The sequence below is a fragment of the Alexandromys fortis genome, unplaced genomic scaffold (assembly GCF_014885135.2).
Source record: "Alexandromys fortis isolate MF-2015 unplaced genomic scaffold, M_Fortis_MF-2015_v1.1 scaffold_30, whole genome shotgun sequence".
In the NCBI taxonomy this organism is placed as follows: domain Eukaryota; kingdom Metazoa; phylum Chordata; class Mammalia; order Rodentia; family Cricetidae; genus Alexandromys; species Alexandromys fortis.
The window spans coordinates 9608515-9620407 of NW_026067922.1; the positions used below are offsets into that span (position 1 = coordinate 9608515).

The 11893-nt window shown below is 37.0% G+C and overlaps 1 pseudogene; it reads left to right on the forward strand.

Annotated features, from left to right (window-relative positions):
- The first annotated feature begins 356 nt into the window (after positions 1-356).
- Positions 357-988, forward strand: LOC126501286 (60S ribosomal protein L13-like; annotated as a pseudogene).
- Positions 989-11893: the final 10905 nt, after the last annotated feature.

Below are 11893 nucleotides of genomic sequence, written 5' to 3' on the forward strand. Positions count from 1 at the left end.
CTCTGCTCCTAATGTAGAGACTCTGATCAGGCCAGTGTTTTTTTTTTTTCAGGGGGAATCTTTATTTTATTATTCTATATAACATTTATCATGTTTTCACAGTCTGACTTGAGCAGGATGCACACAATGTCTGTATGTGTCTGTGTATCTGTGTGTGGTGTGTGCAAGTCCATTTAGCATTTACCTCAGGATTGGAAAACTGTAAAATTTCAAGGCAGTGAGAATGCTCTACATGAAAAAAGTAAGAGAGGCTTAAATTCCCAAACATGATGAAATCAATGCATAATCTGTTTTTCTGGTTTACATTATGACACTCCCCCTTTCTGCTTTATCATTCTCACACACAGCTAACAGCCATGGTACCCAAACTGAATGGCATGACCTGAAACTTAACTTCCACAAGGACTGACAGAAGCAAGTGGGTCCTTGGTTAAACCAGGGGACATGCAAGAGGTGAAGAAACAAGGCCAGGTGTGGGCAAAAGCATACCACATTGTCCCTCTCTGTGCATTTGTACCCATCAGGCCCAAGGTGATTTACCCTACAGTGAGATACCAAACCTAGGTCCAAGCTGGCAGGGGCTTTGGTTTGAAAGAACTAGTGACTGATATCCATAAGAAAGTAGCCCACATCATTATCATATCTGAGGACTCAAGAGGAAGAAACCAACCCCCTGGACCACTACAGGAAGATATATATCACGAGAAGGAATACTGCCCCAAAGCCCTACTTCCCCACTGGAAGACTTCTGCTTCCATGAAGGGAGACAGTTATGCCTACGAACTCAAATTGGTCACAGAGCTAATAGGACCTGTGATAAGCATCCAGAATGTCTACTTCAAGGAGAAAGCCAGTGTCTTCACAGAGGAAGAAAAGCACAATGGGAATTTTGCCTGTCTTCACATGCCAGGACACCACCCTACTCTTTGGCATTTGAGCAAAAGGGGCAAAGGAAGCTGAAGAGCAAGATATTAAAAAGGAAAATTAATACTCTGCTGGAGTATTGCAATGAATTTTCAGTAAAGACAAAACTGATATTCAAACTCGACATGCGGTCTTTGGTAAGTGTAGTTTAGTTTTACACCATATAATATGTATTTCAGTCATTTATTTTACATTTTGGTATGATTATCTTTAAAAACTAGGTTCACATATAAAAGGCTATAAAATTGTTTGTATTATCAAATGTGCGAATACCTCCAGGTTTAGACAAATCAGTGAAACAACATCAAGGCAGACTCAGCCATGAGTTGTCCCAAGTCTAAAGCATATTACATTATTCATTCATATATTAATTCATCTTTCAATCACTCAGCACAATATACATACTGAGTGTTCTGCTGAGTCCTGAAGATATAAAAGTAAGTAATTAATCTCAAGGAACATTTATTGATGCAATAGCAGGAGAGAAGCAGATAATTCAGTAGGATTGCTATTAGAATACTTTATTCTGCTAATCAATTATCCAAAATATTATTCCAGATAACAGGCAACAATTACTTTTCAATAAATATACATTGCAGGGAAATGCACACAGGCTACAAGGGAGGAGTTAGGAGAGGTGGTGGATGTCAAAGCAAGTTGTGTGGGAGGACTGACTTCTTAGAGAGTGGCAATACAGCTGGCTCATCTGAAAGGAAATGCCTGAAACAATAGTCACTGTGTTCAAGTTGTTAGGCCGCCTTATTGTGACAGCAGCTGGGTGATACAGATGTGAATGGGCCTCTGCAGAGGGGAGATCAGAAGGTGGAGCTGATGAAATCTCAGGCAGTACACGCCAATAGATGAAAGGGGCGATGGTCAGGTGTGAGCGAGGACACGGGCAGTTATCTGTCAAGAGGAAACTCAAGAGACGCCAGACTGGGAAGCACAGTTACCTCCTCAAAGTTAACATGTCATCGGGGTTGACAGTCTGTGTGATTCTTACTTTGGAATTTGAAAAAGGTGAAAAATACCTCCTTCCCAAAACTACTGACTGCTTCTCAGAATCAGAACGTTTTGGATAACAGCCAGTATTGATGTAGAAGTTGAATCATATTCACCATCTGATCACTGCAATCGATCCAGAAGCATCCCCTGGGTCCTATATTTCTGGATGTGATCATTAATAAAATATGATTTCATTGTGCTGCTATTTAGCCAAGAATACAAAAATGTCCAGACTCCATGAAGTTAAATATTTTTAGATGTCAAGATGAAATTAGGTTATTAAAAATAAATGCAAATACAATCCAAGATAAACAATTTTATTTGAAAGGGTATTTTATAATCATGCATAAAAAAATTAATGCTTATAAACAGTAGCCTTAAAATCAAATTCATAAACTAAATACATTAAGAAATGGAATACTCCTTGTGCTATAGATGAGAATCTATTGCCCTGGATCTTATCCATATATAATTCTGTAAGTCTTCCTGGAAAATAAGACAATTTTTCAATTTGGCACACATCATACAAATAAGATTTTATGTAAATATCATGATAAGTGCTAAAGGAAAATTGTAATACAAAAAGTCAAATGTACAGCTGGAAATAAGTAACATCAGTGAGTTATTAGCATTTAGACACACTTCCTTTAGTTAGAATTTTACTTGGAATATTTTTTGGGGGGTTTCTGTATTGGGTATATTGACAGACCCAATCCAATATCATTCAGTAGATTTTTATTTCATTTGTAAACATATGTGTGTGTTTATTTATACACACTAATGTATAGTAGATATCTATTAGTGCAAGAATTATAAATTGCATTTATATTATTCTATAACTATTAGTACATATCTATGAAGTGTCTCACAGATGAGAAAGTTTGTGAAAGTGAATCTTGGTAAAACACAATCTATAGAACACAACACAAAGATTGCCATTTACAGTTTCATGCCTATTTTAGAAGTTTTTAAACTGATTTAGATCTTCCAATGTAATGGCTTCATCCATCTTTTCAGGTAAGTGTGATGTCACAATTTGATGTGGGCGTGTCATATATCAATCTGTTGATTTCATTGGTTAAGCAATAAAGGAACTCCTTGGCCCTGATAGGTTAAAAGATAGATGGGAGGAGGAAACAGAATAGAATTCTGGGCGGAAGAGGAAGTGAGGTCAGACTATGCTCTGCTCCCAGAGAGACCCGACAGCTCTGCTGGAGCAGAGACGCCATGCTCAACTCTCCCAGGATGGACAGAGGCTAGAATCTTCCCGGTAAGCGCACCTTGGGGTGCTTACGCGCATTATTAGAAATGGGATAGTCCAGGTGCGAGAATTAGCCTGTAAGGGCTAGAGTTCATGGGCCAAGCAGTTCTTAAATGAATACAGTTTGTGTGTTGTTATTTCGGGCATGAGCTAGCCAAGAGACCGGGGTGTTGGGGACGCAGCCCCGCCACTTATTATTTCAACAACAATTTCTTTACTTCCCTAGGAAATGTTTACTTAGTCTTGAAAATCTATGAAAAGTAAGCATTAATGTATATCATTACATAAGTCTTAAACTCATACACACATACACACACAAACAGAAACACATGACGACACAGAAACATACATATACATCTACGTGTACACACAATATACACACATATAAGCAGACACAAACACACATAAGAACACACATGTTTCTCTATGCCTGAAAAACTGTTTCACACTTACTATCTCAATTTTTTACTCAAAATGACACTATGAAATTAATCACTAGAATAGGATTTGTAGCTGTATTTTTGCTATTAGAAAAAGCAAGTACTGTGAATTGGGGTTTCATCTAGTACATGAATCTAATCATCAGACACATTTTTTTATTAAATACATTCATCTCTCAGTAAGGAACAATAGAAACTTCACTTATGTGTGATATTTTATAATAATGAAGAATAGAACACTAGATACATCTCAGGTTCTTGATCTGTGGTGTTCTGTGATTAGTTATCAAAAATAAACTCAATAATTAATTTATACATTGAATATATAATGCTACAAAACTCTGAAATAATACATACATTATTTCCTTATAATTTTAATATTTAATTATGAGGATAATTACTTATCTTAATTATTATAGTTTAACTACACATATTGTATACTAAAAGTCATCAATCCTTACCATTCTATGACTGGCTATTTGTCCAGAAGATGCTACATCAAACTTCTGAGACACTTGTACATCTACATGGACAAGTCGCTGTAACTATTGACAGTTTCATCTGACATGTTTTATGTTTAGAGCTAGCTTTTATTTCTTTTTTAGAATTTCATATATGTTTATGATGAATATACTCATATCCATTCCCACATTTCCCTTTCGGTTTCTCCAAATCCCCTCTAACCCATCCTCTTCAAAATGTCATGTCTTAGCCAGGCGGTGGTGGCGCACACCTTTAATCCCAGCAATTGGGAGGCAGAGGCAGGCGGATCTCTGTGAGTTCTTGGCCAGCCTGGTCTACAAGAGCTAGTTCCAGCACAGGAACCAAAAGCTACAGAAAAAACCCTGTCTCAAAAATCCAAAAAAAAAAAAAAAAAAAGACATGTCTTCTCTTTTTAATAATCACTAAGTCCAGTTAGCTATGCTCATACAAGCAAAGGTGTTGGGCCATTCATGGGAGCATGAGCAACATATCAGTCACCACCTGCCCAAAATATAATGATCCTCCATCTTTTAGTATTACCCACTGCCTGAAGCTCCTAATTTATCATAAATTCCTCTCCAACGCTTTTGAACTTGTGCAGGAAACAATATGTGGGATTGTGAGTGTAATAGCATCAGTTACATATTTAGACATTTTCTTTTCTGCAGATAGAGTATATCTGACCAGATAAGAAAGCATACCTCAGTTCGTTCTGTTATCTAATTGTGGAAGAATTAAAAAGGTACAGAATAGAAGCCAATAAATGTTGGTGATTGTTCTCTAGTCCACTAGATCAAATAAGCTGCATTGTACATTATAATACATGTACAAATTCCACTCCTGCACAACCTTTAAGGTCCTCTTTAAAACTGTAATCTACCAGAGAGCTTTTTATATTTTTCCTTATTAGCCTGACAGAGCTACTATAATTAATATCAGAATGTAGGTTCATGCAGTGAAAATCATGGACAAGACATTTAACTAGAATAAATCAATAATGTAATAATTACAATATGGCATATGCTATGCTTCTACTTTATATGCATTTCTTCACAAAATTCCATCTGTTTAACTGATCCCTTCATTTATTCAACAAGAAATCAAATGAGAAATTTAAGTGCCACCATACCTAAGATTGTTTTCAAGTTTGGCTTCCTATAAACATAGCTGCTTATTTTCCTATTTAATGAGGACCCTAAGAGAGACATACATAAATCTAATCTACATGGGAAGTAGAAAAGACAAGATCTCCTGAGTAAATTGAAAGCATGGGGACCTTGGGAGAGGGTTGAAGGGGAGGGGGGAGGCAGGAAGGGGAGCAGAGAAAAATGTATAGCTCAATAAAAATCAACAAAAAAAGACCACTATTATTCTAAAAAGGAAATAGTAATAAACTACTTTCTAAATACACACCTTTGCATCTGTAGATTAGTGCAGCTCTCAAACCTCATCAGAGATGTTTCTTTGTGCAAGGGATGGAGAGTAATGAAGAGAGTCACAACTATTCAAAATTCAGGGAAGAACTGGTGTCGAGTGCTCAGCTCTGCTTGGAAGAATGGTGTGGAGTGCCCAGCTCTGAATAGAACATCTATACCATACCTTTCCATCAAGGACCAGTGACTTGGAAGAGGAGATGGAAATACTGTAGGGCATAGTATTTCTAAGACAGAGGTGAACGGGCATTGTACTCACACATTCACAGTGGCTGTGACTCTGGTACAAAAGCTATACAAGATCAAGACGTTCCTGTTGTCAAGATATTCTAGCATGAGTTGAATGATGGAGGAAGGACATTGGTTAATTATAATAAAGAAACTGCCTTGGCCCATTTGATTGGTTAGAACATAGGTGGGTAGAGTAAACAGAGAGAATGCTGGGAGAAAGAAGCTGAGTCAGGAGTCACCATGATTCTCCCACGCCAGACAGATGCAGGTTAAGATCCTCCCTGGTAAGCCACCTCATGGGCTACACAGAATATTAGAAATGGGTTAGATTAATATGTAAGAGCTAGCCAATAAGAAACTAGAACTAGTCAGGCCAGGCAGTGTTTAAAAGAATACAGTTTCCGTGTAATTATTTCGGGCATAAGCTAGCTATGCGGGCGGCTGGGTGCGGGGAACGCAGCCCTGCTGCTCCTATCGCTACAGTTGAAGACAGAATAATGTATTCTCACCCAGAGCTGAGGCCATACTGGCAACCAATGACTGCCGGGAGGAGAAAGGGTTTTAGAGTTGTAGCCAAGATCGGCTGTTGTGTTCCAGTGGTGGTCCTACATCTATGTTCAACTACCAAGCTGTTAAATACTACATGCTGGTAGTATTTAATGAACTCAGTGGGTTTTAAAGAGTACATAAACTTAAAAGAGGAAAACGGTGGTGGATATAGGAAAAACTGAAGAGTGTTTGGTAGTTACTGTTGATCAAAATATATTATATACATCCATAAAATTCTCAACCAATAAATTTTTAATATGCCTAAACAACTTAGGCTTTACAGATGACTAGAACTACTGGTTTCTCCTCTCTCTTGTAAAAACTACTGAACAATTGTTTAAAATTTAAGACTGAACAAGTTTAAAAGGATTAATGGCATTGTTTTAAGCTCTATATTCATTGTATATACTTGAGATTCCTAAGGGCATTTTCGTAAGTGTATATGATGTGTTGACCATGTTTCCCCATCCTAGCTTGTCCTTTTTTCCCCTCAGCACATTATGCATCCTCTCATGTACTTTATGACATACCCACAGATATGATACAAGTGAAAGGGACCATACAACATTTCTCTTTCTGACTACAACTTAGCTTATTCATTTTGACAATCTTCAGTTGCAACCATCTTTCTGCAAACTACGTTGTTTTATTTACTCTTCATATTTGAATAAAATGGAGCAATACAACCAGGAAGTCTGTTTCTGTATTCCTGGGCTAATCTCGTAACTTATCTTTCATGAATAATGTCATAATATATGTAGATGTGCAATTATCTTGGGAGCTTGACTTAGAGTTCTCTGGGTAAACACCCAGCAGTGCTATAATTGGGTGAAATGGTAGATATATATTCAGTTTGGGGCCAGACTAGCTTTCACTCTGATAATAATATGTAAGGGTTCCCTTTGCTTCACAATTGTTCAGCATTTATTGTTGTTTTCTTCATGGCTCCTATTCTGACTAGGGTGAGATAGACTCATATCATAATTATAATTTATATTTCTTGATGGCTAGTAATTTTGAACACTTTTTATCTGTTTAGTGGCCACTTGTTCTTCATATTTTGACAATTATCTGTTCATTGCAATATCCTATCTATTATTGATCAGGTTTCTTGCCCCCCTTTTATAATATCTGCTACAAAAGGCAGACAGATACATACTCAATATAAGATTTTAATATAATTAATTTTCTGAGTAACCTTTCCAAATATTTATAGAATTCTATCAGTATTTTATGAAGGTCTAGCATATCTTAGTTCCACATATGAACGATAGCCAAAGGCTAAGTAAAAACCACAATCCAGCAGCCTAACAAAATCATATTCATCAGTGCAGATAGTCTTTCATTCAACCACAAATACATTTTTAAAACCAAAGACCTTCTGCCAGGCATGGTATTATAGATGACAATTGCCTTCTTGTGTCTGGAAAAGACACACAGAGTTCTCAATCCTGATTTCACTCTTATTATGTGGTTTCTCTGTGTTTTCATTACCCTCTGGATAGCAGTTACATAAAACAGTCTTGTGGTTGCCGTAGTGATGAGTCATACCATAACAGCCTAAGCAATCAGCAAATATTGATTATTAAATTTCAGAAGCTATTGCACTCAATTTCAATACCTTTTAAAATCTTGAGGAAAAGAAGGATTTTCACAGTAATCCCCTACCTTGCTTGGTGGTTGCATGAAGCTCAATATGTAACCCAATTTTTCTCTTATCTGGGTAAAAGTTCAAAAGCACTTATATATTATAACACACCTATGCATCTCCTTCCTCAGTTATTATAGCCTTTGCAACATTATGACCAAATAGTATTACCCAAATTTAATAAAAATAAAATTTTCAAGTCATAAATTTGTTCATTTTAGTTAGAATTTTAAACAAAATAATTGTGTGAGGAAATAATTAAACCAAATTAGTGAAATAAAATAAAAGCAAGAAATAATAAACTACTCTTTATACCATTAAATAGCAGTTAAGGTCAAACACTTTATTACAGTACAAGTGAAAATAACTTAGCAATATCCACATGAATGCTAATGGCCCTTATCAAAGAGATTACTGATAATGTTTTTAATGTGTTACATGATAGTCAGACAAAAATTATTCCTCTTATCTATCACTTACCAGACCTTCCTTACACTAATTTGTGATGAGAATCTCAAAAGAAAAAATGATAGATTCTTTCTTAATTATTTATTTTACATACCAACCACAGTTTCCCCTCCCTCCTCTCCTCCTGTTCCCATCCCTATCTTCCTTCTATATCCCCATCCACTCCTTTTTCTCCCATCAGAAGGGGTAAGGCCTCCCATGGGAGTAAACAAAGAATGGCAAATTAAGTTAAGTCAGGACCAAGCTCCTCCCCACTGCCTCAAGGCTGAGCAAGACATCCCATCATAGAGAATAGGTTCCAAAGATCCAGACCATGTGTAAAGGACAGGTCTTGGTTCCACTGCTAGGGGCCCCACAAAAGACCAAGCTACACACCCAGATGCAGAGGTATAGAATCTTAATGTCAAACTGTAAGAAAAGGATTTCTTTGAGTAAAATTTTGTCACCCCAAAGAGTCACCAAGCACAGTATCATCCACAAATTCAGTGCATTGAACTATGCACAGAACAAGCATGTCTCCAGCTAATAAAAAAGGGGTCCATAGTCTGAGATTTTACAACCTAAGGTTAATGCCATTTACAAACTCTGCCTATTAGGCTTAGTGGTTTCTTCCTTTCCATCAGAGAAGATAGAAAAGGGGAATAATGCTAACTTTTACTTTCCAATAGCCCCATGTTTGTTATCATGAAACAGAAAGGGATAAAGATTTCTTCAGTCTGAGGAAAGATCTTAAGGGGAAAATGGAATAAAGCAAACTTTGAAAGTAAGTGCCAATAACATTAGGAGCATGTGTGTGTGTGTGTGTGTGGATGTGTGTATGCATGTGCGCGTGTGTGTGTTTGTGCAGGGGGGAGAGATTTTACTTCCAAATTTAGCAAATTTATAAGTAGATGAAAGGTACATAGATAGGTAGATGATAGGTGGCAATAGGTAGGTGGGATATAGCTACACGCATAGGCCATCATGCACATGTGTGAGGAAGAGCATGGTTTTGTTTCTTGACCCTTTTTCCAATCCGTTTCTAAGTTTTCAGAACAGTAAGTAACAAAAAAAATATTTTGAATCAAGCTCAGATTAATGACAACACCACATTCTGAGAAATCTATCATCGGGGCACCATTCAGTTGTGTAAATGCCGCAGAGTGTACCTGCACAAACACAGATATGAAGGGTCAGTCACTGAGTCTGATCCCTTGATGCACACACGAGACAGAGTAAATAGCAACTGCTCACGGCTGCTGCCAGGTCGGCACAGCCAGCCCTTTGACAGAGAATTGTTGCTCAGAAGCAGAATGAACCTACCGAAATAACAATAACAGTTACAGGGTAGCGAATTTAGTTATATCTATTTATCATGAATAAGCATGTGTGTGTGTGTGTGTGTGTGTGTGTGTGTGTTATCAGTGTTCCATGGGGGCATGGCTGACCAGTTCAGTTCCCAGAATCTTTGTATATCTGTTCACATCACCTGTAACTTCTACTCCCAGGTATCAAGTCAAATGCCCCCTTTTGGATTCTAGGGGCATCTACACACACACACACACACACACACACACACACACACACACCAGAATTCATTTTAACTATAATTTTGAAACTTCAGAGTACTAAGCACATGAAAAAGTAAGCTGATTTTATAATGGTGTGAAACAAATTTACTTAATATTCTAACATAGTTTGTGTGGAACTATAATATTTAATGTTAAGTTTTTTTATAAATATCAAGTTAGATATGCATAAAATATCATGGACTGTGACATATCAATTGTAACCTTTGGTATTTAATAAGTGGATATTTCCACTATGTTCTTTGAGATGTTCTTGTATGTACAGTCACAAGACACAGCACTGCACTTTAGTAAAAGGATGAACACAGAGAGCATGATGTTCCCATCGTTTGTACTAGGGTTGAATAACGTAGAACAACTAGTGACATCATAGCCCATTTGCCCTGCAGTGAAACTCCCTGGTTGCATGTTGGTGGAGAGAAGTCCACAGTTCACTGTCTTAGTTTTCTCTCTGCAACACTGAGGATTCACTTCAGCAGCTAGAGATGTCAGAGGCTACTAAGCATCTTGTGATTGCTCTGCTGTTCTTGACATTGACAAACAGAAGTGCAAAGCTTGCTGATTCCTGTGCATCAGCCTCTCAGTGTTCCACCATCCTGAAATCAAAGAGAAAAGAGAAGGATTTTACAACAGGGAAACTGAGATGTTTTATTTATATGATTTATAATTTCTACATTGTAGAAATGTAATCACATATAATAAATGCAGTTCATATGAACTGAAATACTACTAAGCAAGTGAATAAACCCAAAACTTCACCAGGAAAACTTCATATTCCGACATGTCCATGCATGTAATTAATTGAAGAAATTAACATAGAAATTAGATTATGCCATTGTATACACTTATGTTTTGTTTTTACATAAATTATGGGCATTTTCAATGCTTCTAATGGTTGCTTCATTTGATCACATGACTTCATCATAATCTGTTAAACTATTTTTCCAATTTTGAAATTATTTTGGGAGGTCATCAAGTTGTGGTGAGCAGAGTCTACACTCGCTCCTACACAGTATTACTTGGCACAAACTGTTAGTGTTTTCTTCCTTACATGCGATATCGTTCCTTTTTTTTTTTTCTCACTTGGAGCATCAAGATGCCACATTCTGGGATGCTGCACGGAGAAAATCAAAAGACAAGGAACTAAGAAGAGAGGTATCCCATAAGGACTATAAACTTACAGTAATTAATGATACATACAAACTTAATATTTTTATTTATAACTGGATTTTTATAGCTTAAGATTGCTTTAACTACTCTTCCCTCCTTTTCACAACCCCATCACATCTTCCCCGAGAAAATAATTCTCCTCCATAGGTAAGCTTGTAATATTTTCTACAAAGTTCTTGGGGAGAATTTCTAAGATATATTTAGCAACACTACTTTCCTAAAATAATACTTTAACATTTTAAAACAACTTTATCTCTCACTAAAATGTGTGAGAATTTGAGGGTATGATATGCATCACCCTCCAGAATTATATTTTCTTCTGTATCACAATTTATTTAATATCTAGAATACATCATAATATGGGACTCCCCTATATATGCTGTGATTATGTATTATTATCGTTGGTTAATAAAGAAGCTGCTTTAGCCTACAGTAGGAGAGAATATAGCTAGGCAAGAAAACTAAACTGAATGCAGGGAGAAAGAAGCCAGTGTCAGAGAGACACCATGTAGTCACTCAAGAATCAAGAAGTCCAAAGTCCTCCCCCCTCCATCCTGGTCTAGGAAGGTGAACATCCAAACTGGCTAGGCTCCCACAAAGCCAGAACATGAAGTAGGATCAAAACCCAGTGTCATTGTCCTTGGCTTCTCAGCAGCCCTCATTGTCCGCCATATTCAGAGAGTCCGGTTTTATCCCATGCTTTTTCAGTCACA